This window comes from Passer montanus, unplaced genomic scaffold (assembly GCF_014805655.1).
Source record: "Passer montanus isolate IOZ18808 unplaced genomic scaffold, ASM1480565v1 scaffold146, whole genome shotgun sequence".
Taxonomy (NCBI): Eukaryota; Metazoa; Chordata; class Aves; order Passeriformes; family Passeridae; genus Passer; species Passer montanus.
In genome coordinates this window covers 297,323-320,440 of record NW_024361607.1, presented here as the reverse complement: position 1 = coordinate 320,440, position 23,118 = coordinate 297,323, and the positions used below count along the sequence as shown (strand labels likewise).

At 41.8% G+C, this 23,118-nt stretch overlaps 1 protein-coding gene across 7 annotated transcripts in view; it reads left to right on the top strand.

The window, feature by feature from the left end:
• The first annotated feature begins 22,929 nt into the window (after window positions 1–22,929).
• Window positions 22,930–23,118, top strand: part of LOC120498344 (activating transcription factor 7 interacting protein) — a 76,966-nt gene continuing 76,777 nt past the window's right edge. For all 7 annotated transcript variants that reach the window (XM_039700936.1, XM_039700935.1, XM_039700934.1 and 4 more), the window contains exon 1: window positions 22,930–23,066. The gene's annotated coding sequence lies outside the window, so the exon portion shown is untranslated. The remainder of the gene's footprint in view (window positions 23,067–23,118) is intronic.

Here is a 23,118-nt window from a genome sequence, read left to right as displayed (position 1 = left end):
ACAGGCTGCAGAGAACCAGCAAGCAAATGAATAACTTTCAGTCAATCTTAGCCTGAGAACAGCTGGAAAAACCGAGGTGACAGGTTCTGGTTTATTAATCCTTTTAGTTTAGTTTTTTAACACCTGTGGCACCATCCTGCCTTCTCACAGTAAGAACACAAGAAGGTCCCTTGACTGCTCCTTTTACCTCTTCCTGTTCATCTGCCATGTTCTATTTGTTGTTCGTGGCCAGCTGAATCTGATTTCCTTTCTGTACTGTTCTTTTCCTTCCTTCCTTCCTTCCTTCCTTCTGCCACTTCCTTCCTCCCACCACTTCCTTCCGCCACTTCTGCCACTTCCTTCTTTCTGCCACTTCCTTCCTCTCTTCCTCCCTTCCTCCCTCCCTCCCTTCTGCCACTTCCTTCCTTCCCCCACATATTAATTATCACATAAATCCTTCTGGGTTGTTTGCTGTTCCTATCAAAAATTATTTTAAAAAACCCAACAAAAAAAAAATTTTTACAACACTGGGAAAAAGTAGATAATTTCATTTGTCAGCCCATATTCCCAAGACAGAAAATCATCTTGCCTATAAGACAGAAAAACACTTTGATAGAAACAAAGCAGAATGCATTAGGAAAAGTTGTTTCTGGAAAGATGTTGCTCTGTGCATTCTACAGCAAGGAAAACATTTCTTGGGTAGAGTGCTTTAATCAAGTATGATCTGTCCTACAGTAATTAGTGTTAGTTGCTTCAGAGGAAGGTACAAGCTGAGGACTAACTCAGACAACTAAACCAGAAAAAGTGTCTTTAACACTTATCCCAACAGAGCTTGTCTTCACTTGACTTTACCTTTTTGGCCATTTAACTTGAGGACCTGATGTTTGTAAAGGTTAATTTGCACACAACTGATCCAGATTCTAAAAGTTTCTTCTTTAAGATAAGACTGTCTTTGCAGATAAAAAAGGGGTTGTGCTTGCATGCATTCCTAAAATTTCTCTGTAGAATGCGAGAGGAGACAAACAGGTGGACAATGGCTACTTCAATGCAGTTAGACAAGGTCAGCATTATGCTCTAATACAGTCTGATACAGTCTTTCCACTCATCAGGCTAGATATAGTGTAACAAAACCCACAAGGCTCTGACTTTCCCTGGATTTCCTAGCAAGAGGTTACTAAAACGGAAAACCCCTCTAATTTTGTCTGTAAAAAAGACAGGCTGCTACTTGCTTTTCTCTGGAATCTGCTAGTTGTTTTTTCACTTCCTTTTCCCCCCTATTTAAATATAATTCTTGTGTGATGACTCACAGCAGGAAACAGGGCTGCCTTGTGTCCTTGTGCAAGCCCCAGAAGGCACATGTAGGTCAACAGAGCACGTCAGAATGTCCTGCAAACTAGAATGCTAGGCATTCCACATTGTGAGTGCTTACACTTAGAGTTCAAGAGTGTTACAAGTATTGGTGGAACACTATGTCCTGGGGGGAAAAAAAGAAAAGAAAAAAAAAAAGAAAAAAAAAAAAGGGAAATCCAGTAGCAAGAAATGACATCTGCTCGGAAAAACCTGGAGCCATCTTTTTGAAAAACAACTTTGTTTCAAATTACTCTTTGCTAAGTTGTCTTGAGGTGCAGAAACTAGAGAACATTATGAAGTTTAGGTAGCGTGCAAATTCTGATTAAAACCAAATAAGTGATAAAATTGTGTGGTGACCTAAATAACTTTTTCCACTGTCCAGCTTTTTCCATTGCTTCCACGCCTTTGCTGTATGACAGGTAATTATCTTTGATTCATAGAGAGTCACAGCCTGTATGTGTTGAGAAGTTCTGTCCAAACACTAGTCACATTTTCCAACAGTATCAGCCATGACTCATGTGGAAAAGAGCGCGAAGCCTAGCCATGAAGATTAAAAAAAAAACACTTTTATGATTTGTTCAGATCTGTAGAGCCCAATAAATGTAATTTTGGTTTGCTATTTCACTTCCGTAAAGTCCCAACATCCACTTCATGCAACAAGTCACTCCCAGGGAAGTTAAATAGACTTCTGAGGACTTGGCAGATAGCTGACTTTGGGCAGATGTAAAGCTGGTTTCTACTTTAAAACAGAACAGAAAATTTGACACTGATGCAGCGAATCTCAAAATTACCTTTTCCAAGTACCACTTCAGAGTATGATTCTACTGTATCAGTTTTTGACAGTTAAGTTTTTCTGGTTTTCAGATTGTCTTTCTGTCAATACAAATACTGATTAGATAAGCCGTAATTCTGACTGTGCAGAAAATGGTAAGTTCACAGATTCATAATGCATAAATTTCCCTGCCAGTAACCTCTCTCAGTTGAACTGTAAATAAATATAAGTCCAGTTAATTATGGTGATCTTACGCTTTATCTTCTCAGCTTCTTACGATCTCCTGGAGTCATTTTGGAAATAATCTACCTTTTTTATTATTTATTCAGCCCTGAAGTGCCAGAACATTTATCTATCCTGGAACTGTGAGCACTGGTTGTCAGAAATAATTTCTAATCAGAGGGAAATATGTTTTAAAACAATCCTAGACTGCAAGGATTCCAAATCTTATGTGCCTTTCCTGGTGCAAACAAAACTACAAAATGCTGCTGGATAAATTTAAGACCTTGAATCTTTCTGCAGTGATACAAGTTGGAAGTAAAGTTGGAAGCACAGGGAAGAAACAAAGTCTGACTTAGTTTCACTCTTTTATATGTCAACCACAGAAAGAGAAAGGCTCCAAAAAAAAATTAATCATGCAGGTTCTTGTTTGACATTCTCAGTATGTTTCCCTCACAGGAGCATTGAAAATGTGTAAAAAAATGCCAGTTATCAAAAGCACACCATGTCCCTGCAAAACATAAACCATCTGCAAAGGTCAGGAGATCTCTTGTAATGTGGCAGATTTTACCTCTCTCGTTTGAGGGGTCAGGACTCTTTGCTTCAGACTGGAGAGAAGTCACACAGAGAGGGGTTTGAAGAGAGTCAAATGAACTATGCAGAGGCTTGGATGAGCTCTGTTCTGCATAGAAAGGGTTTCAGCTGGGGTCCTGGGAGAAAACTATCCATCTCTGATCTTTCAGCTTCACCCAGTTAGGCTTCTTGTTCAACAGTTGTGTCAAGGAGAGGCATCAGATCAATTAATTCCTTTCAGCCATGCCTTTCTCTGAGCCAGCCTCATCTGCTGAGGGTTGTGCTTGTGCTCAGTTGGGAACAGATTTCATTACACTGTGTCTTGGAAATGGCTTCCATCTGGTTTTTATACTGTAAATTCTGGATTCTATGTAATTACTTTAGCCCAGGTTTAAAATAGATCCATATAGCTTTGCAAGAGATTTCAACTGCCAAGCACCATTTCTCCTATGCTGTTAGTGAACCACTGCATTTCCATTAGCAGGGTATCTCAACCAAGGATATCTTGAAATTGTAACACGATGTTTACTTGTCATGCTCTAGTGCTGCGTGAACTTCAGTTTTTCAGATCTGGCATTTCCAATTGAAAACCTGAGCATGATAGGAAATTTTGTAGACTTTGGTTTTGACACTTCCTTCATCATCCTGATAGATAATCTCCATTGGTACATCTCCTGATTGTCTTCAGATCCTGTTAATAGTTCAGGAACAAACAAATATATTCTTCAGCATTCAGCTGTAATAACATGAATTTGTCCCCTTCAAGTTTCTGCTGACAGCACAGGAAAAAAAACAACCCAAAACTTGGAGGAAATAAAAGGCAGGAGGTTTGAACCCTGATGTTCAAGAACAGATAGAATTCTATTTTCTTCAAAATTCTCCGTTGTCAAAAGAGATTTATCATAACACCATTTCCAACAGAAAAAAAAACCCAAAAACAACCAACCAAGCAAACACACAAAAACCTCCCCAAAAACAAAAAAAAAAACCAACCAAACAAAAAAAAACCCCAAAAAACAAACAAACAAACAAAAAAACACCACACCAAACAAACAGAAAACCAGCAAATTCTTTAACCTGTAAATCTGCCAGCCAGTATTTCAGATCCTGAGTTGTTGGGGTTTTTTTGGTTTAAGATCACAAGATAGCTTGACACAACAGGAGCTGGGAGCTGTAAAAAACTGAGGTCAAACCAGTAAGGAAACCAGGTCAGCCTGTGTGAGAGTGAGGTGTGTAAGGCATCAAGCTGCCCACTGGAGTTGCTCACTGCAAAGGGGCCTCCATCCCATTAGTTAAAGTCTCTTGTGGTGAGAGTGTGACTGCCAGAGTGCTCCTGAATAGTCAGACAGGAATGTTTCCTTAGAAGTGTTTCCTTATTCCACAGGAGGAATAAGGAAACACTGCCTTCTTCACTTGTCAAGTGTCTGGCCATTTTGCTGAGATGCAGATATGAGCTCAGCAAGTTTATCCTTAAACCCTCTCTCTTCCTTGGACCTTTATCAGCTACTCAGCAGGTGACAGCCTCTATCTACAGAGGTATGCAGGTGAAATAAAGAAAAAAAAATTGAACAAATCTTTATTGTCCAAATACTAGTCCAAGCACCAGCAAGGATGACATTTTGTTTTCTTTATCACTTTTTGATTATTTCTTTTCCCGATCTGAAGTGCACTTGAAAAGAACATAGTTTTTTCACTTGCAGTTCATTTCTACACAACCATCAAGCCTATATGGAGTTGATATTCACTTGGAGAGCATCTGAGGAATCTGCAGCTGTGACTGTAATTGCACACTCAGACCCTGTGGTAAAAGATAAGAATTGTGCAGCATTGCTCTAAGTTGGTGAAGAATTTATGAGGCTGGTTGAGAAAAACATGAGCTGGACCCCTTGCTTATCTTTGCAGCTGGCTTGAGCAAGGCCTAATGATTAAAGGATCTTCCATAGAAAGAACAAGGATTTGTCACAGGGGGATCTGTCAGGGGGATCATGATGGGGCTATATTGAAGCACAGAAGGAGGGAAAGGTGTGGCCAGTCTGAGGAGGTCTGCACCATAGCCTCCTAAATAAGCTGCAACTGCAAACACTTGTACTGCATGGTGCACTTGTGCTTAGACAGGAGGTTGACATCAGGTTGATACAATTTGAAAACAGAAGAAAGCTGTGCAGAGGTAAATGGAGAGGTTGATCCAGGTGATGAGGAATGCCGGATGGGGAGTGATAGCAGCAGAATGGCTCATCTGAAACACACATGGGTTCAGTGTGACCCTGCTTCCTGCAGGACTCTCACGTGTACAGCACCAAAACAGGTGAGATGACTCAGAGCCAGCTTCTTGGATATATCTGTCAGTGCTGCTGTGGGAAGCCAGAAACCAGCAGGAAGGTTACAAAGGTCTCTTCTTTGTTGGTCTTCAGATGTAATGAGGTCATTCCTTCTCCTCTTGATATAATCTGGCAGTGGGTATAAAGCCATTTCCTGAAACTATGCAAGTCCTACTGACTCAGTAGTTTTCCTTTGGTTTTCTTTAAAAAGAATAAGTGGGTTCTAAGGCAAAAGATGAAACACTTCTGAGGCAATTGTATGTTCATTTTGGCTCATTGGTCTGTTTTAAAATGTCTTCCAAGCTTTTTCTTTGTTAGTCATGTTAGTTTAAGAGGTGTACATTGATGTTAAAACCTGAGCATCATAATTACCACTGCCTTCCAGTACCAGGTTTGGGGTTTTGTTTTGGTTTTGTTTCTTTGGGTTCTTTTCCTGTCATATACATTCATAGAGTTCTGTGTATTTTTTTTTTATTCCCCAGTGTCATGGTTTAACCACATGATTATTCTCATACTTAATTCAAAACACAGCACTTATTGACTCCTAAGAAAAAAATTAACCCTACCAGCTGAAAATTAACACAGCTGAAATCAAGACATATGAAGGAAAATACCACATAATTCTAGAAAAGCACCTCTGTGAAATGAGATAGGCAAATTACATTTTTAATGTGGAGAGGAAGCTGGTGGTTTGGCCCCTCAAAAAATATTTCTAGAAAAAGTGACTTGGATTCAGGTACACATAAATATAGCACCATTATATTTCTAAGTTCTCAAACAGATCTTGCCTCCTATGGACTTACACTTTTTCTTACCTACAATATGGCAGTCTCAAAATTAAAAATATCTTGTCATTTATTTGTTTAAGATCAGAAAGCAAATGTAATATCCACTGATCAATGGTAGGATACCCTAGTATTAACATGCTGTTGTAGGAATGGCACGCCCCCATTTAGTGCTCCCACTGAAATTCCAGACCACACATTGCTAGTCCACTCCCCCCTTTCCTCTCTGCCTCCATGCTGCAGCAGATTGGAGAGAAGAATTGGAGGCACAAAAGGCAAAAATCATGGGCTGAAATAAAAAAATGAACAGCTACAGAAAGAATATTAATAACAAAAGGGTATAAAAGAGAGAGTGCAGAGCTTGACCTGACCACAGCCACACCATGCTGACCATTCCCTATACTCAGAATCCAGCGTTACCCCACTGCTCCATCCACCACGCTTGCTCAACCAGCAGGAGCCCCTTCCCTGGAAGCAAGAGAGTTTCTCCCTGCCATCCCTGCCCCCAGAAATGACTGAGGTGGTATGGAATAACTGCCAGGTCCTGGCTGCACCCCCTCCCCTCTACTGCAGAATTTAACCCCATCCTGGTTGGAACCAGGACACAGCGTGCAATTGGTCTTAGCATTCCACATTGTCTCTTCTCTGCCTCTTGACACTGGATATTTGTAAGAGAGAGCAGTTCACTTTTAAGGCCCTTATGTTGGGTTTGAAGTTAATCAATTCCCATGTGCTAGCATGCTTATATGGGAAACTGCCAAGGAAAACCCATTTGCTTCAGTTAAAATACTAGACTTTTTTCCTCCATGCTTTTTATTTTAAAAACTTTGATTTAAAGAGACCTTGAATTATTTTTTAAAAGACAAAAATTGAATTAATGTCCAGTACCATTCCACTTCATACATGCTTCTGTTACAGAATGAGAGTTTTCCTACATTAGAAATGAAGTACTGTGATCATTGGTCTGTGGCGGAAATGATTTGTTACACATTTGTCATAACATTGTTACACAATGTTGTTAACATTCCTCAGCTGTCTATGATGGTCATACCAATAGCATGACATATTTTGGCATGCCATAATAAAACAGAACCACCCATGAAATAATTATTACCTATGTGAGACACCTGCTGAAGGTCCAATTAGGAACATACAAGTCTGTTTATGGATGAATATATATATGGTGAGGTAATGGTCATAAATATGGCTAAGCCTTGCTTGGTTTGTATCCTTCAAAGAGACATGTTTTCATAGGTATATTAACCCAAGTTTATTGCATGCAGGTAAGGTGAGCACAGTGGTACACAGGCTTAGTAGTTAATTGACTGACTAGGCTTGGTAACTTTCAAAGTAAGTCTCTTCAGAAGTCACTCATAAGAGCTGCATTCTAAGTATTTAATACTACTCTGTAATACTGCCATGCAGGCATGCAGCCGTGAAAGGGATTTGAATATATAACCTTCAGCTTACAGATGCAATCATGGCATGCAGGAGAGTATGCAGTGTGCAAGGTTGCATTAGTTTTCTTGCCTCCCAGGAGAGGAAGTTAGAGGAACATGTTGTTAAAATGGAACTGTTGTGTGCAGTGCGATTTCACAACAGAGATGACATTGCAAAGGCATCCTGAATTGGTAAATGCGTATCTTGTGGTTAACGACACTATTTCTACTTTAATTACAAAATATGCAGAAACAGAATTGCAAGGGCATTGGCAAATAGGTCCTTCTTATCCACATTCTTTTCTCAGCGGTATTTCAGCCTTGCTGTAGGAGAAAAATCATCATTTCACACCTCATCATTCAGTGCCTTAGTTTCCATGCAGTCATTTCCTTAGCCACCATCACGCGGTGTTTATATGAGCTAAGGGGAAGGCTTAGCGTTTTCCTGTAAGGACTCCACCAGAGTTTGGGTTAGGGAGACACAGAAATAATTTCAGTAGGTGCAGTGATGATGTCATTGCACAGTACTCTTTGTTCTTAACTCTCCTGACCCCGTCTGATGGACTGCTTCCCTTATGACTCTCACTTCCTTGTTTCATCAACACTGCACTTCCTGTCTCCAATGGTCCTTCACAACCTCCCATTCTCTTTGTTTTTCCTGCAACCAAGCCCTTCCTTTTTTTTTTTCCCCTGCCATATAAAGCAGATAGACACATATATATATATATAAAGGCACACCCTGAAATTGAAAAACCAAGACAGAAATCATGGAACCAAAAATATCAGCTATTTTTTGCTCTACTTTTGTCTTTTTGTCCTTTATGTCTGTCTTACTCCTTAGATTTTAAGTGTTCCTTAATCTCCGTAGTGAAAAGTGTTAGTCCACTGTAAAAAATCATTTCAACCATTCCAATAGAATATTTAAGTGCAACAACTGCATAAAAGAGCTTGAAAATTATTTAATTTTATGAAGATTTCTTCTTTCTCTCCCACACAAACACCTTTCCTGGTTTTTCTAGAATTAAAAAGAAGAATCTGGGAGCAACTGAAAAATTCATATCCATGAAATCTATCCAGCAGAAAAAAACTATGGAAAATCAGCCATTTTCTTCAATTGCAGAGTTGAGAATTTTTAAATCCTACCTGTATTTTTTCTGAAGGGTTCTACAATAAATCAAGTATTTGTTGTAATGTATCTTTGTAAGATACTGTAATAGATTGTTTTGCCCTTTGTATCTTACTTTTAATCAATATCATTCTAGTATTTATTATTTCCATACTACTTTACTGTAGAAGCATGCAAGTCACATTGCATCTTGAGACAGAAATAGAGGATAAAAGGATCCCCTGCATTTCCAAAACATACAATGAAATTATGAGTTAATATAAAGAAGGATGACTGTTGCTTTTCACATGAAAGGCAGTTACTTTACTTATATGTCCCTGAGAAATGACCTATTTATTTTGCAGCTGAACAGTAAAACCAGCTTTAATTCTTAAAGTAGAGCAACCCAGCCTAGGATGCTCAGCAACTAGGGCATCATTGGTGATTGTCTTAGTGCACAGTATGGCAGCTTTTGTTGAAACCCCCAGCAGCTGACTGTTTTCCTCAAGCATAGGCATCTCAGCTTCTGAAGTCCAGCTGAAATAAACCCTCCAGTTCAAAGAAGATCTACATTTTGTCCTGTGCCAAGTTCCCCTCAATATGGAAGGGACAACATAGATCCCAGGCTGCTGCCAGGGAATCTGCTTTTGGGAAGAACAGCACACTGAGATGTGTATCATGGACATGGCCTGCCATTACTCCTCATGGAATAATGGCTCTGTCCACTCCTGATTCACCACGTGGCAGACAGGCATGAGAGATCTTGGGTGCCAGAGTGAGGAGAGGCAGCAGCACTGCACCAGCAGTGCATGAGCTGTGGGTGATGTAAAATGAGACAAGAAGATTTTGAGTCAGCCTGAAGCTTCCTGAGTCAGGGATCCATAGCCTGTTTATTCCTAAAATGTTTTATTGTTAGTGCAAATGTCAGATAACAGTGTAAAGCTCTAAAGTTCTGCTTTCTTATTACCCTGTTTATGGATTTCAGGGCATCACTACTCCAAAGTTTATGGCATCATTTACAAAATCAGAATTGTATATTAACAAATCAGTATATCAATTACACATGGTAATGTGTGGGGCAGAGGAAACCCTCATCTTCATATATAATTGTTTAGCAAATAGCAAACAAGGGCACATGCAATAGTTGGATACAGGAAATAAAATATGGTGCTTTCAATAGCACAGTTGACTATAAAAAGTGTTACTGTTCTGTGCTTGATATTAAGTGTTTTCAATTTAAACTCAAGGTCAGTGTAAAGTAAGGTGTCTTTATGGATGGAATTATTCTTTTCTATATATCTGATAAAGAAGAACATACATTTTTTCTAATGCAGAAGACCATAATTTGACCAATGGGTGCTGGTGACAGTAATAAACAGGGAGAAAGAAAGGCAGGGCATTTTATCACATTAACTAGAAACCAGAAATAAAACTCTACTCTTCAGAAATACTACAGAGTCTGCTCACAAATCATAAAAAGAACCTGTAGTCACAGTGATTTGTGCCTCCAGTAGAATTCTGATGGCTGAAGAACTTGGGGCAGTTAGAATTTTTTGCAGTACAGGAACTGGAGAGTGAGGGAGCACTACATCTGGGACTTCACAAATTTACTTCTAGACTATGGCACTGAATCTACCTACATACTTACTTCTAGCCTGGCTCCCCATCAGCTGCTCCTTAATGTACCCACTTCACACATAGTAGGAAAGTCAATACTAAAATGGCAATTCTAAACAGAAGTCCTGTAGAATAGGTCTAGTACCAGAAATTCAGCTTGACATGTAGGGGTTTTAACAAAACAATTAAAAATTCTTTTCCATTGCAGAGTTTGATAGTAAGGAAAAAAGCTCAGAATTTGTTTCTCTTTTGGATGCAAGAGAAACAAGTTTAATGCCTGGAGTAGAACAAAACTCAAGAATACCCAAAGTGAATACATTTTTATTTATCTTCGAGTCATAAAATGGTTTTGTTTGAAGTGACTTTTAAAGGCCGTCTAGTTCAACCTGTTGCAAGAACCAAAGACATTTTTAACTTGATCAGGCTTCTCAGGGCCCAACCTGACCTTGAAAATTTCCAAGGATGAGACACCTACCACCTCCCTGGGCAACCTGTTCCACCCTCACTGTAAAAAACAAGTTCCTTCTATCTAATGTAAATTAACCTTCCTTCAGCTTGAAACCATTACACTTTGTTCTATCACAACAGACACTGCTAAAAGTCTTTGCCCGTCTTTCTTATAGGCCCCCTTTAGGTACTGGAAGGCTGCAATATGCTCTTCCTGAAGCTTTTTCTTCTCCAGGATGAACATCCCCAACTCACTCAGCCCACTTACCTGTAAGTAACTATAGCAAAACTGATGTGTGACCCCACAGACAAGCAGCCACAGTGCTGCAGAAGTATAGTTGCTTTGCAGACTTTTACTATGATTAGCAATTAGTAGTGTTGTGTTAGTGATTAGAGCTATGAGAACCTTGCATAAAGCTGTAATTGGGGTACCCCAGTTTGGCTGGGGACACATCACATGCATGCATAAATAGTTACTCTTGTATTCTATATTTTTTGTCTTAGCCACTCTACTCATTTGGCATGAGCAGGTCATGAATTTTCAGAACATCTAGAACAGAAAACCAAAAAAGTTAACTATCATTATGCAGATGTCTTGCTTTCTCCATTAGTTTCCTCTCTCACTTTATGACCTCTTTTGCTGGGATGCAAAGTCTAAATCTCAGCAAGTCTCTGTAAACACATTCTGGTTTTGGGAACTGTACTTTATCTACCTGTATTACTAATGCTACTGATGGAACAAAAGTACAACCATGATGACCAGATTTTAGAGAGCACCTCCACTGCCTGAAAGTGATACTCTCCAATGGGCTGCTTCTGGTCTCGGTCTCCACCAAGAGAACCAGAATTGGGGCAGGGATGGTCTGTAATGCAGACCAGCATTCTCTCTGCTTGCCCCATCTGTGGACTGGAGAGTGGGGTACAGAGCAGATAGGAAGAGCCAGCTGTGTGTGCCAGGAGCCATCCCCAGGGACAGCCAGAGCCAGATCCTGCAGCACCAGGCCAACGCTGGCCTGGCACGCCCAGTACCAGACACCGGCTGTGCCCCTTCCACCTCAGCCGATCCTTGCTCCTGCTGCTTGCCCTGTTGGGTGCCCCTGACCCCCTGCGCTCCCTGCCATGTTCCGAACTCTCGGGAGACACCTCATGTCCCGAGCCCTGATTGCCAGGCAACGCCGAGTGCCTCATGCATTGCCACTGGGGTTCCATCCATAGGCCGGTGTCACCGAGCCCAGCCACATTCCCTGTGTTGCCCTACGTGGATATGGGACCACTGGCCGCTCCGTGGCTCTGAAAAGCACAATGAGAATATCTTGTTCATAGTTTTGTTCACTAAAAGCAGAACCTGGGCATTCAGATGGGCTGCACAACCCAATATGATGCACCCCACTGTGGTCACGGTTCAGCCAACAGGCAGAGGTGTTATCCTCATGAATGCCGTACGCTGGTGGAATTAGTTTCCTCTGAAGGTATTTAAGGGAGATGAAAAGTGTTTGCACACATGCGTGCAAACACCTGTGCATGGCCAGAGAGGAGACATCACAAAGGGGTCATTTTGAATGGGAAATAAATCCCTAAAAGCATTTGGTTTCCTTTTCTAGGAAAACTACTCCTACCATTTGTGAATTAGCAAGTAAGTAATAAGTAAAACCGTGGTGCTAATCCTTGGCAAGAAGCAGAATGGTGTAAGGGAAACTCAAACCCCTTCTTGCAAATGGACATTACTTTTGAGCCACTTTAAAATTAGAGGCATCAAGGCCACTAAAAAAACCACAAGCCTACAAAGCACAAGAAAGTTATTCATCCAAGCAAAATCTGAAACAGCACAAATCTATGACCCTTTTGCAAACATGTAGGTGTCTTTCCTGGGTAAACAGCTTCACCTCCTTTTCATTATAATTGTAGGGTAATTCATTATAATTGAGTTTCAATGGATATATATAAAACAACTTTGGTTTTCTGCTGTTGCTCCAATGTTGTAGCTTACAGATTTGTGAACTGGTAGCTACGTAGTTCCTCGCTGGTTTTGCTGTTGGGTCACCAAAATTGTGAATGAACCTGCTTTTTCCTCAGCTGAGAAGCCCTGAACAGTTTCACATTGCTGGTGGAACTGGAAAACTGTGGCCACATTGGCAAAGAGTAAGGCAAAAGAGATACCAGATCCTGGAGTTGCTGGAGCACGTGAAACAAAGACATGCCTTGTGGACACATCTCAGAAGTAAATGGGAGATTAGAATAAAATGCAGAACTACACAGAAGACTGGAAAGAAATGCACCTAAAAATCTCAGTAATCTGAAATAGTATGACAATTTACCTGAGTATTTCATTTCTTTTGTTCGGAATTTTGTCCCCTGACAGTGATTTGTGACCAGTTTTCAATACAATCTCAAAATATATTTTTGTGTGTCAAGTTTTGGGGACAGGAATGGAAGAGTGATTATGAAGAGGAGGAGGTAAAGAAAAGACAATTGAATACATTTAATTAGTTAAGTGGGTTTTAACAGATATATTCCTTCAAAATATATAAAATATTCAAGTGGTATTTCTGACAATTATTTCTGTAGTTGTCCAAGTCTGTTGTTAATCAAACACTGTGTGGAAGATATATTATTTTAAGTGTTGTGATATATTTACTTCTCTGTCATTTATCACACAAAAACTTTTAGTTTGGTATCTGACAGTGTTGCTGTCCCTAAAAATTATGCATGTCTCTAATTTCAGACAACTCAGCACTAGCATCATGAGGGTGAGCTGTTTAATTCTGGTTAGGGTGTGGAGTTCTAGAGATCTGTATGTTTTCTCTTTAGAAACAAAAGACAGAGATAAAGTGAGGGCATACAATGAGTGCTTATTGGTTTAAAAGGTGTGCATTTTCAATGAAATAAATTTTAATGTTTTCATAAAGTGGTATTAATATAATGCAACTAAAAGTAAAACAAACTTTTCTTTCACAATAAATTCTAAAGAGTAGCATTGACATCTGGAAGCTAGGTGAAAACACAAAATAAAGTGTGAATTTGCTCAAAGTTGTTATAAGCATTTAGAACATGCTGTTGAATCACAGGATCCTAGAAGTGTTCAGGTTGGAAAAGACCTCTGATATCAAGTCCAACCTTCAGCCCAGCACCACCACCACATTCACCACTAAACCATTAAACTATGTCCTAAAGTGAGTGGCAGCATAACATCTTCCATATATCTATGGGGTTTTTCCATGAGCCATTTCTCTTCCTCCAGCTCCAACAGGGTTATTTTTTCCTACAGAAAAGACTGCATTATAAATGTGGCTCTACCCTGTCATAATGAAGAAACTGAGCATGATGAGATAATGTTTTGTTTTGAATTTGTCTAACTTGTTCACCTAATTTTGAAACAAATGAGCTACATTTGAAAAGATGATTTTGTTAATAATTAATAGTTTGACTTACATGATGAGCTCTGTCAAGAAGACATTAAAATTCCAATTTGTAAGATAGATCAGAAAAACAGAAAGCATGAACCTGTACCAACTTGTGTGAAAAGGAACTAACATTTCAGTATTTTTATCAAAAGGCAAATAATAAAGGGAAATACATGATTTATTACACAATAATAACTTCGGGCTCTTCTTATTTTGAGATAGGGAAGGGTGAAAGGTGGTTTAATTTTTGTACTGCTCATTCCCCTAATCAATTCTAATGGGCAATAAATTAATGTTCCTCAAGTCAAGTCTGTTTTCCCAGTAGTAGTAACTGGTAAGTGATTTCACTGTCTATCTTCATTGTCCTAAGCTTATTTTTTCCAACTGGCCCTGTTAAAGAGGGGGAGTGAGGGACTGTTAAACAAGGCTAAGCCACCAGTCTGTTTTGTTGTCCAATATGTGGTTGAAAGAATTAGAGATTAGGACAGTAATTGGGAGAGACTTGAACTAGACATTGTCAGGGAGTGGAGTAATTTGAGAGAGGTTTTCTTTTCATGTTGTAAGTGCATGTTGTGGAGACTGTGGGATTAACATCTATTATAATGACAAAAGTGTCTGTGATTTCAGGTCCTTGTATCATAAGGAATGTCTCCATGAGAGGGCTCTGCTACAGTGGAAGAGGAATAAGATTTTTTTCTATATGTACATGTAAGCTTCTTAGCCAAATTCTAAGTAGGTATTCTCATCAGTGGATCGCTCCTTCCTTCCACCACTTCCTTGCACCACTTCCTTCTGCCACTTTGTTAAGACACTTCCTTCCTTCCTTCCTTCCTCCCTTCCGCCACTTCCTTTGCCACTTCCTTCCTTCCGCTACTTCCTTCCTTCCGCCGCTTCCTTCCTTCCTTCCTCCCTTCCGCCACTTCCTTTGCCACTTCCTTCCTTCCGCTACTTCCTTCCTTCCGCCGCTTCCTTCCTTCCTTCCTCCCTTCCGCCACTTCCTTTGCCACTTCCTTCCTTCCGCTACTTCCTTCCTTCCGCCGCTTCCTTCCTTCCTTCCTCCCTTCCGCCACTTCCTTTGCCACTTCCTTCCTTCCGCTACTTCCTTCCTTCCGCCGCTTCCTTCCTTCCTTCCTCCCTTCCGCCACTTCCTTTGCCACTTCCTTCCTTCCGCTACTTCCTTCCTTCCGCCGCTTCCTTCCTTCCTTCCTCCCTTCCGCCACTTCCTTTGCCACTTCCTTCCTTCCGCTACTTCCTTCCTTCCGCCGCTTCCTTCCTTCCTTCCTCCCTTCCGCCACTTCCTTTGCCACTTCCTTCCTTCCGCTACTTCCTTCCTTCCGCCGCTTCCTTCCTTCCTTCCTCCCTTCCGCCACTTCCTTTGCCACTTCCTTCCTTCCGCTACTTCCTTCCTTCCGCCGCTTCCTTCCTTCCTTCCTCCCTTCCGCCACTTCCTTTGCCACTTCCTTCCTTCCGCTACTTCCTTCCTTCCGCCGCTTCCTTCCTTCCTTCCTCCCTTCCGCCACTTCCTTTGCCACTTCCTTCCTTCCGCTACTTCCTTCCTTCCGCCGCTTCCTTCCTTCCTTCCTCCCTTCCGCCACTTCCTTTGCCACTTCCTTCCTTCCGCTACTTCCTTCCTTCCGCCGCTTCCTTCCTTCCTTCCTCCCTTCCGCCACTTCCTTTGCCACTTCCTTCCTTCCGCTACTTCCTTCCTTCCGCCGCTTCCTTCCTTCCTTCCTCCCTTCCGCCACTTCCTTTGCCACTTCCTTCCTTCCGCTACTTCCTTCCTTCCGCCGCTTCCTTCCTTCCTTCCTCCCTTCCGCCACTTCCTTTGCCACTTCCTTCCTTCCGCTACTTCCTTCCTTCCGCCGCTTCCTTCCTTCCTTCCTCCCTTCCGCCACTTCCTTTGCCACTTCCTTCCTTCCGCTACTTCCTTCCTTCCGCCGCTTCCTTCCTTCCTTCCTCCCTTCCGCCACTTCCTTTGCCACTTCCTTCCTTCCGCTACTTCCTTCCTTCCGCCGCTTCCTTCCTTCCTTCCTCCCTTCCGCCACTTCCTTTGCCACTTCCTTCCTTCCGCTACTTCCTTCCTTCCGCCGCTTCCTTCCTTCCTTCCTCCCTTCCGCCACTTCCTTTGCCACTTCCTTCCTTCCGCTACTTCCTTCCTTCCGCCGCTTCCTTCCTTCCTTCCTCCCTTCCGCCACTTCCTTTGCCACTTCCTTCCTTCCGCTACTTCCTTCCTTCCGCCGCTTCCTTCCTTCCTTCCTCCCTTCCGCCACTTCCTTTGCCACTTCCTTCCTTCCGCTACTTCCTTCCTTCCGCCGCTTCCTTCCTTCCTTCCTCCCTTCCGCCACTTCCTTTGCCACTTCCTTCCTTCCGCTACTTCCTTCCTTCCGCCGCTTCCTTCCTTCCTTCCTCCCTTCCGCCACTTCCTTTGCCACTTCCTTCCTTCCGCTACTTCCTTCCTTCCGCCGCTTCCTTCCTTCCTTCCTCCCTTCCGCCACTTCCTTTGCCACTTCCTTCCTTCCGCTACTTCCTTCCTTCCGCCGCTTCCTTCCTTCCTTCCTCCCTTCCGCCACTTCCTTTGCCACTTCCTTCCTTCCGCTACTTCCTTCCTTCCGCCGCTTCCTTCCTTCCTTCCTCCCTTCCGCCACTTCCTTTGCCACTTCCTTCCTTCCGCTACTTCCTTCCTTCCGCCGCTTCCTTCCTTCCTTCCTCCCTTCCGCCACTTCCTTTGCCACTTCCTTCCTTCCGCTACTTCCTTCCTTCCGCCGCTTCCTTCCTTCCTTCCTCCCTTCCGCCACTTCCTTTGCCACTTCCTTCCTTCCGCTACTTCCTTCCTTCCGCCGCTTCCTTCCTTCCTTCCTCCCTTCCGCCACTTCCTTTGCCACTTCCTTCCTTCCGCTACTTCCTTCCTTCCGCCGCTTCCTTCCTTCCTTCCTCCCTTCCGCCACTTCCTTTGCCACTTCCTTCCTTCCGCTACTTCCTTCCTTCCGCCGCTTCCTTCCTTCCTTCCTCCCTTCCGCCACTTCCTTTGCCACTTCCTTCCTTCCGCTACTTCCTTCCTTCCGCCGCTTCCTTCCTTCCTTCCTCCCTTCCGCCACTTCCTTTGCCACTTCCTTCCTTCCGCTACTTCCTTCCTTCCGCCGCTTCCTTCCTTCCTTCCTCCCTTCCGCCACTTCCTTTGCCACTTCCTTCCTTCCGCTACTTCCTTCCTTCCGCCGCTTCCTTCCTTCCTTCCGCCACATCCGCCACTTCCTTCCGCCACTTTCTTCCTTCCGCCACTTCCTTTCCACTTCCTTCCTTCCGCTACTTCCGCCACTTCCTTCCACCAACGTTCTGGAGGAATCATCTAAAATTATTCTACTAAGTCATGTAAATTAAATGCATGATTGAGTAACAGTGTGGTAACTGCCAATGGGCAGTGCTGATTCCTCCATTTGTTGATGACTTTAATCAGTACCAATGAATATCATGTGTTTTGGTTAATTACATGCCTCAGTATTGGAAGAACAGTTGGATATTACCTGAGCTATATTTCTAGAAGAAATATTCATCTTTGTTTACAATAAATTACATCTTCGTTTGTAACAAATTACATCTTTGTTATAACAAAACCCTACTGGAGGAAATAATGACAAAGTACTTAGAATCTGGCCAAAAAATACCAGATGACAACTTTAATTACGAAGAGGTTTTAAAGGAAGACAATGACTTCCAGCAAAAACAATGGCCAACTGAATACAAAACTTGATGGGATTTAAAAAAAAACAACTTTTTTTTTTAATATGATTGTTTTTTTAGGTTTGTACAAATACAAAACTTTTTTTTTTTTTTTTAATATGATTGGTTTTTTAGGTTTGTACAAATACAGTAACATTTAAGTTATCCTTCATTTCCACTTTAAGCCATTGTGGAGAAAATTCAACCCAAGCTGGAAATACAGAAGTAACAAAACTGATAAATATAAGTAAATAAATCCAAACAAGCTCTTTCTTACATTCCACCCTTCATCTGTCAGCCATTTTTTTATTTACAAAGTCTCCAGCAAGTCTGTAGAAGGTTGATTGTATTGGGATTGAAGAAAAAAAGAAGAGACCTTTTAAAATACAATTGAGATAATGAGATACCCTACGTCCCAGTTATTATGTAATTAACATCATCTTGAAAAGTTTACTGCTGCTAAGCCCAAGTATTTTACCTTTCAAACTGTTACTAAATCACTCTGCATCTGACTCTTCACTGGCAATTTCCTCCAGATACACATAATTTTTTGAGACATACCATTCTAATTATTTAACCCATGAGTCTTCCACTTTCTAGAAGGATCTAAAGTAGGTATGACATTGAAAAAGCTTAAGGCTAGAGCTGAGAATAAGAAAACAGAGAAGAATTATTTGCCCTGAGGATAAGGCTTTTTACCAGTATATTTCCATAGCTCAGCATTCAAGGTCAGTGTCTTTTCATTTATTTTTCATTTATTTAGACTAAGTTAGAATAGACCAAAATCATCCCACACATTTCAGATTATTTTATGCAGGTGAGATTATCAGTTTATTTACTGAAAACATCCAGTAGGCATTACATTCCAGACATGTTCAGACAAATTCCTTCTAACAGGTCAAATCATATTCCCAAGGAGGAATCATATAAAATATTCTTTACATCTCTTTACCCAATTCTAAAAATATTTATATTGTATAAAACTTAACATGTTCAGAAAACTGTGTAGTCTAAAGATAAAGCATCCTGCATCTGAGAAGTATTATGGGAGCTAAAACTAAGTACTAATTTCACAACATTGCAGTAACAATGCTATTTTACCTGACTACTTTGTATTACTTTGCATTTTTAGAAGGAGAAAGACATCTTCCAAACCAAGCTACTCCTACAGCAATTTTCCTGAAGTAATGGAAAGAGAACAGCATTCAGGAACTAAGTTTCAGTCAACACACTTGATGGCAACCAGCTTATTTTGTGGCCACATGAATACTTCTAGTGATTATATCCTGTATATTAGGTACTGGTTTTACAACTAGGTTTCCCAAGTTTCTCATATCAAATGAGACAATAGGAGACAAGCTATTCCTTCCAAAAAATGTTCCTGATTGGTGCTCAGAATTGACTTTATTTTTAGGTTCCTTTTGAAAGGATCATCATTTAATAGATCCCAGCTGTCAATCACGTCACATTTTGTTAAAATCACTTTTTCTTTCAAAGTCTGATAGACTCTTTACTAGATGTTAAACATAAAAATTGAGAAATACTTGCCTGTATCTCAAAATACTGATAGTTTACTAGACCAAATTTTAAAAGCTGTAAAACATGGTTTTGTCACTAATTAGACTTTGCACGTACCACTGAAATATACAAATATTGCTGCTACAAAAGAAGATTTTCTTATTAAAAACAGAAATTAAGTTAGATATAATTTGTTAAGGGGGAGGCGGAAGGTAGCGAAGTGAGAGAGGACAACTCCGTGGGAAAAATCACTGGTAAATGTTTAAACTAAATATGTCTGCTCAGCAAATAAATTAGTTGATTACTACACCAAAGTAACAATAAAGTAAGTTTGATTAAAAACGGCTGAGCAGGAGAATATTTATTTCATAATTAGTAATTTTTTTGAAACTAACATAAAATCAGAGAGGAATAGAGAAGATCTAGGAATTTCCCCCAAATCCTCTTATTAGCCTTAAAGATAATAGATAATAACAGCATATTTTACAAAATTCACATTACAGGAAGGTACTTAATCTACTGTCAAAAGAACTTAAGTGCAAATGCCTTTACTAGTTTTAATTCATTACTGGAAAATTTCCTCAAGTACTTTGGTTATATTCTCCATGTGTCTGCTCTTTGTTCTTACACTGTAAAGTTAACATATTCAAAAGATTTATAAAATGTCTTAACATAAATTCATAGATGTAGTGGAAATAAGAAAAGTAAATATTGTATGCAGATTTTAAGCCTTAAGTTCATTGGAGAATTGGAAATCAAGATGAAATTCTCTGTTGCACATAAGATGCTCAATTTTTAACATTATTTTTGTAAAGTGCACTGGAATATATTTTTTCTCTGTGTTTATCATTACAATGCTTGAAAACATTAACAGAGTAATGAGACAGGAAACTAGATGGATATCTACTTTTTTTGTGGTGTTAGAATTTCTTATCTTTTTAATATAATTCCAGTGTACTGTTTGTTTTGCACATTCCTTTTACAGCAAAACCCTCACATTTTGCAAATAGAGACAAATTGATGAAATTGTGGTTTTCTGAAAATTTTTATTTTTACCTTCTTCTTGCAAAGATGCTGAGCAACATAAACTGATACTATTGCTTTTTCAAATTTATGACCAGTCATAGGAAGAGTGGTGGACCAAAACCTGGACTTTCATTTCCTCAAATTCCTAATCTTGTAATTCAAACGTTGTCTTTTCTTCAAATTTAAGGATACAGTCCTACTATTGCTGCTGGTGCCTGAAATGCCATAGCAGGGCACTAACTTGCTATGACACTACATTAATACAACTCCCCTGACTCCTCTTCATGCTGTTCCCTCAGGTCCTGTCACTGGTTGCCAGGGAGAAGAGATTGGTGCCAGCTCTCATTGTTAACTCTATCTTCACTACATTAATTTTACTACATTGAACAAAACTACATTGCTGTAATAGCTTCTCTACTAAATACGGTTTGGAATAATGCCAGTCATTATTCAAAGAGATTATAGAGATTGAAGAGATTCACAGTCTTCTGGAAACTCACCTTTTAGCCAGAAAGCATTCAATCCTGATTGATTCCCAAAGGATTTATATGCAAGGACCCTGCAAAAGTGCTCACCAGAAGTGAATTTACGAGTTAAACAACAGGCACAGCTAGGAACTGCCCACTTCTGGGTAGTTCTGGCCTCTTCTTTCTGAAAAACCTTGTCATCTGACTGTACACAAAAGCTCAAAAGACTCAACTTCAAATTCATGTATCCCTTTTTCAAGACAAAACATTTCACCACAGCACTGTAGCTCAACAATGAAAGTTTAAGACATTATGGTTACAGGTTTCTGTCACACTTTCTCTTAGAAATTGTCATGCCTGTAGCAAAGACAGCTGAGGAAGATGCATGCTCCCATTTCAGCAGTTCAAGTTCCACGCTAATACCCCTTCTTAAAGCCGTGTTGCAGATAGTTTTGCAACTTAATGGGCATGTGTACATTTCCTTGTTCCCTATTGGCTGTGCAATGGAAACACATAGCAGAGAGATGGGCAAACCACTGGGAATGGCTAACTAAATGGCTAACTAAACCACTGCCCCTTAAGCTGTGGAAGAATACCTTCAGTGCAGGTAACTCAGTGTGCAGCTGCAGATTGAGCTCTGCGGGGCAGGAGCCCCAGAGGGGCAAGAGGCTGTGAACTGGTGGCCACCCTCTGCATAACAATGGAAGCAAAGGGCCTGTGGCATTGGCCATGTGATCAGGACACTCAGAGACATGGCAGGAGCCAAGGACTCAGCTGGAACTCCTCAGACTCCTGTGCGCGTAGAATGGGAGGGTATAAAAGCCCAGGGCTTTCTTTGTTCAGGATCCCTTCTCCAAGGCACCAACTCCAGCTCTTATTCTGTTGTTGCACTGTGATTTTATTATTTTAAGGATCTAGATATTGGAGACTCTGCTGTGGGAAACTTAGGGTCAATCAGTAGAGAAACCTGGTCTGACTGTGAGAGTGTGGTGAGGGCAGGGAGTCAAGTGGGGCACCCATTGGTTGCTGGAGCCGTGAATGCGAAGCAGCTTCAGTCCCAGCTTTGGTGGTGTGAGTGTGACTGCCAGAGTGGTTCTGACGGGTCTCTTACAATGGCTGCGTCATAAATACTGTTTCACGACATACGTGCACAGAGAAACCTATTGGTCAGCCTGGTCCATATATGACAAATTTTACCCATATTTAACTTAATTTTCAAGGAAACAAATAAAAATGCTGTTTTTCATACCTTCAATTCAGGAAGATTGTGATCTTTCTTTGTCTTAAGAGGGAGAGAAGAGAATTCTCCACTACCAGCTTAGTAAGTGACTGGTACTTCTTCTGACAAGTCTATACATGTCCTCCTATGCTGTCATGGTTTCTTGTGTACATAAGGACACAGCCATGGGTCTCTCTTCTAGACCTGACCGACGCTCATGGCACAGAACACCTGCTGCTCAGTTCTGCCTTTACCGGTGGTACAAACAACACCATGTTCTAGTACATGTCAAAGCAAGCCGTGTGTTTTTCTCCCCCATGCCTGAGGCAGAAATGGAGGGTGGATGGGAAACAGCCACTTGTGGTTTTGACCTGAGGCTCACCCAGGACAACCCATGTGCTTCAGATTCACCTAAAAACAGAGCAAACAGGCGCCCTTTGGTTTCTTGGCACTCTTGAACCTCAACGCGCATTATCAAACAACTCCAAACGTCTGGGCTTTGGTCAGGCACAGCCCTAGCCCAGAAGCGGGACAGGAGGTGAGATAAGGGACGAGCAGCGAGCATTGCAGGTCACTGATAATGCAGCCTGGCGGATTGCAGGCGGGCTTTCGAAGGTGCCAGAGAGGCTGCAGGGCCACGCAGCCCGGAGCTCCTGTGGCGGGAAGCTGCGAGAGGAAGGGAGGAAGGCAGGAAGGAAGGCCGGGCGGGCTGCTCCCGGCACCGCCCTTCGGTGCGCCGCCACGCCCCCTAGCGGCAGCGCCCCGGCGCTTAATGCGCCTACCCTTGCACGGCTGCGCGCCAAGGGGCGGGGCCACCGCTCATTTAAATATCACCGAGGCTTATTTGCATGCCACCAAGATGGCCGGGCCCGCGATTGGCCGATTCCGGAGCAGCCCCCCACTGCCGGCCCCTGTGCCCACGGAGGGGGCGGGGCCAACGGAGAGAGGGGAGGAGACACAGGATTCATTTGCATAGCGGCCTGGCGTGTGCGGCGGGGGGAGGCGGCGTCGGCGCCCGGAGCGCGCTGCGAGTTTGAATCCACAGCGGCGGCAGCGGCGGAGGCAACGGCAGCGGCGGCTGCTCGGGCGGGAGCTACCGCGGGACACGAGGGTGCAGGTACCGCGGGGCGCGCTCGGAACGCGGGGGCCGGGCGGGCAGGGCACAGCGG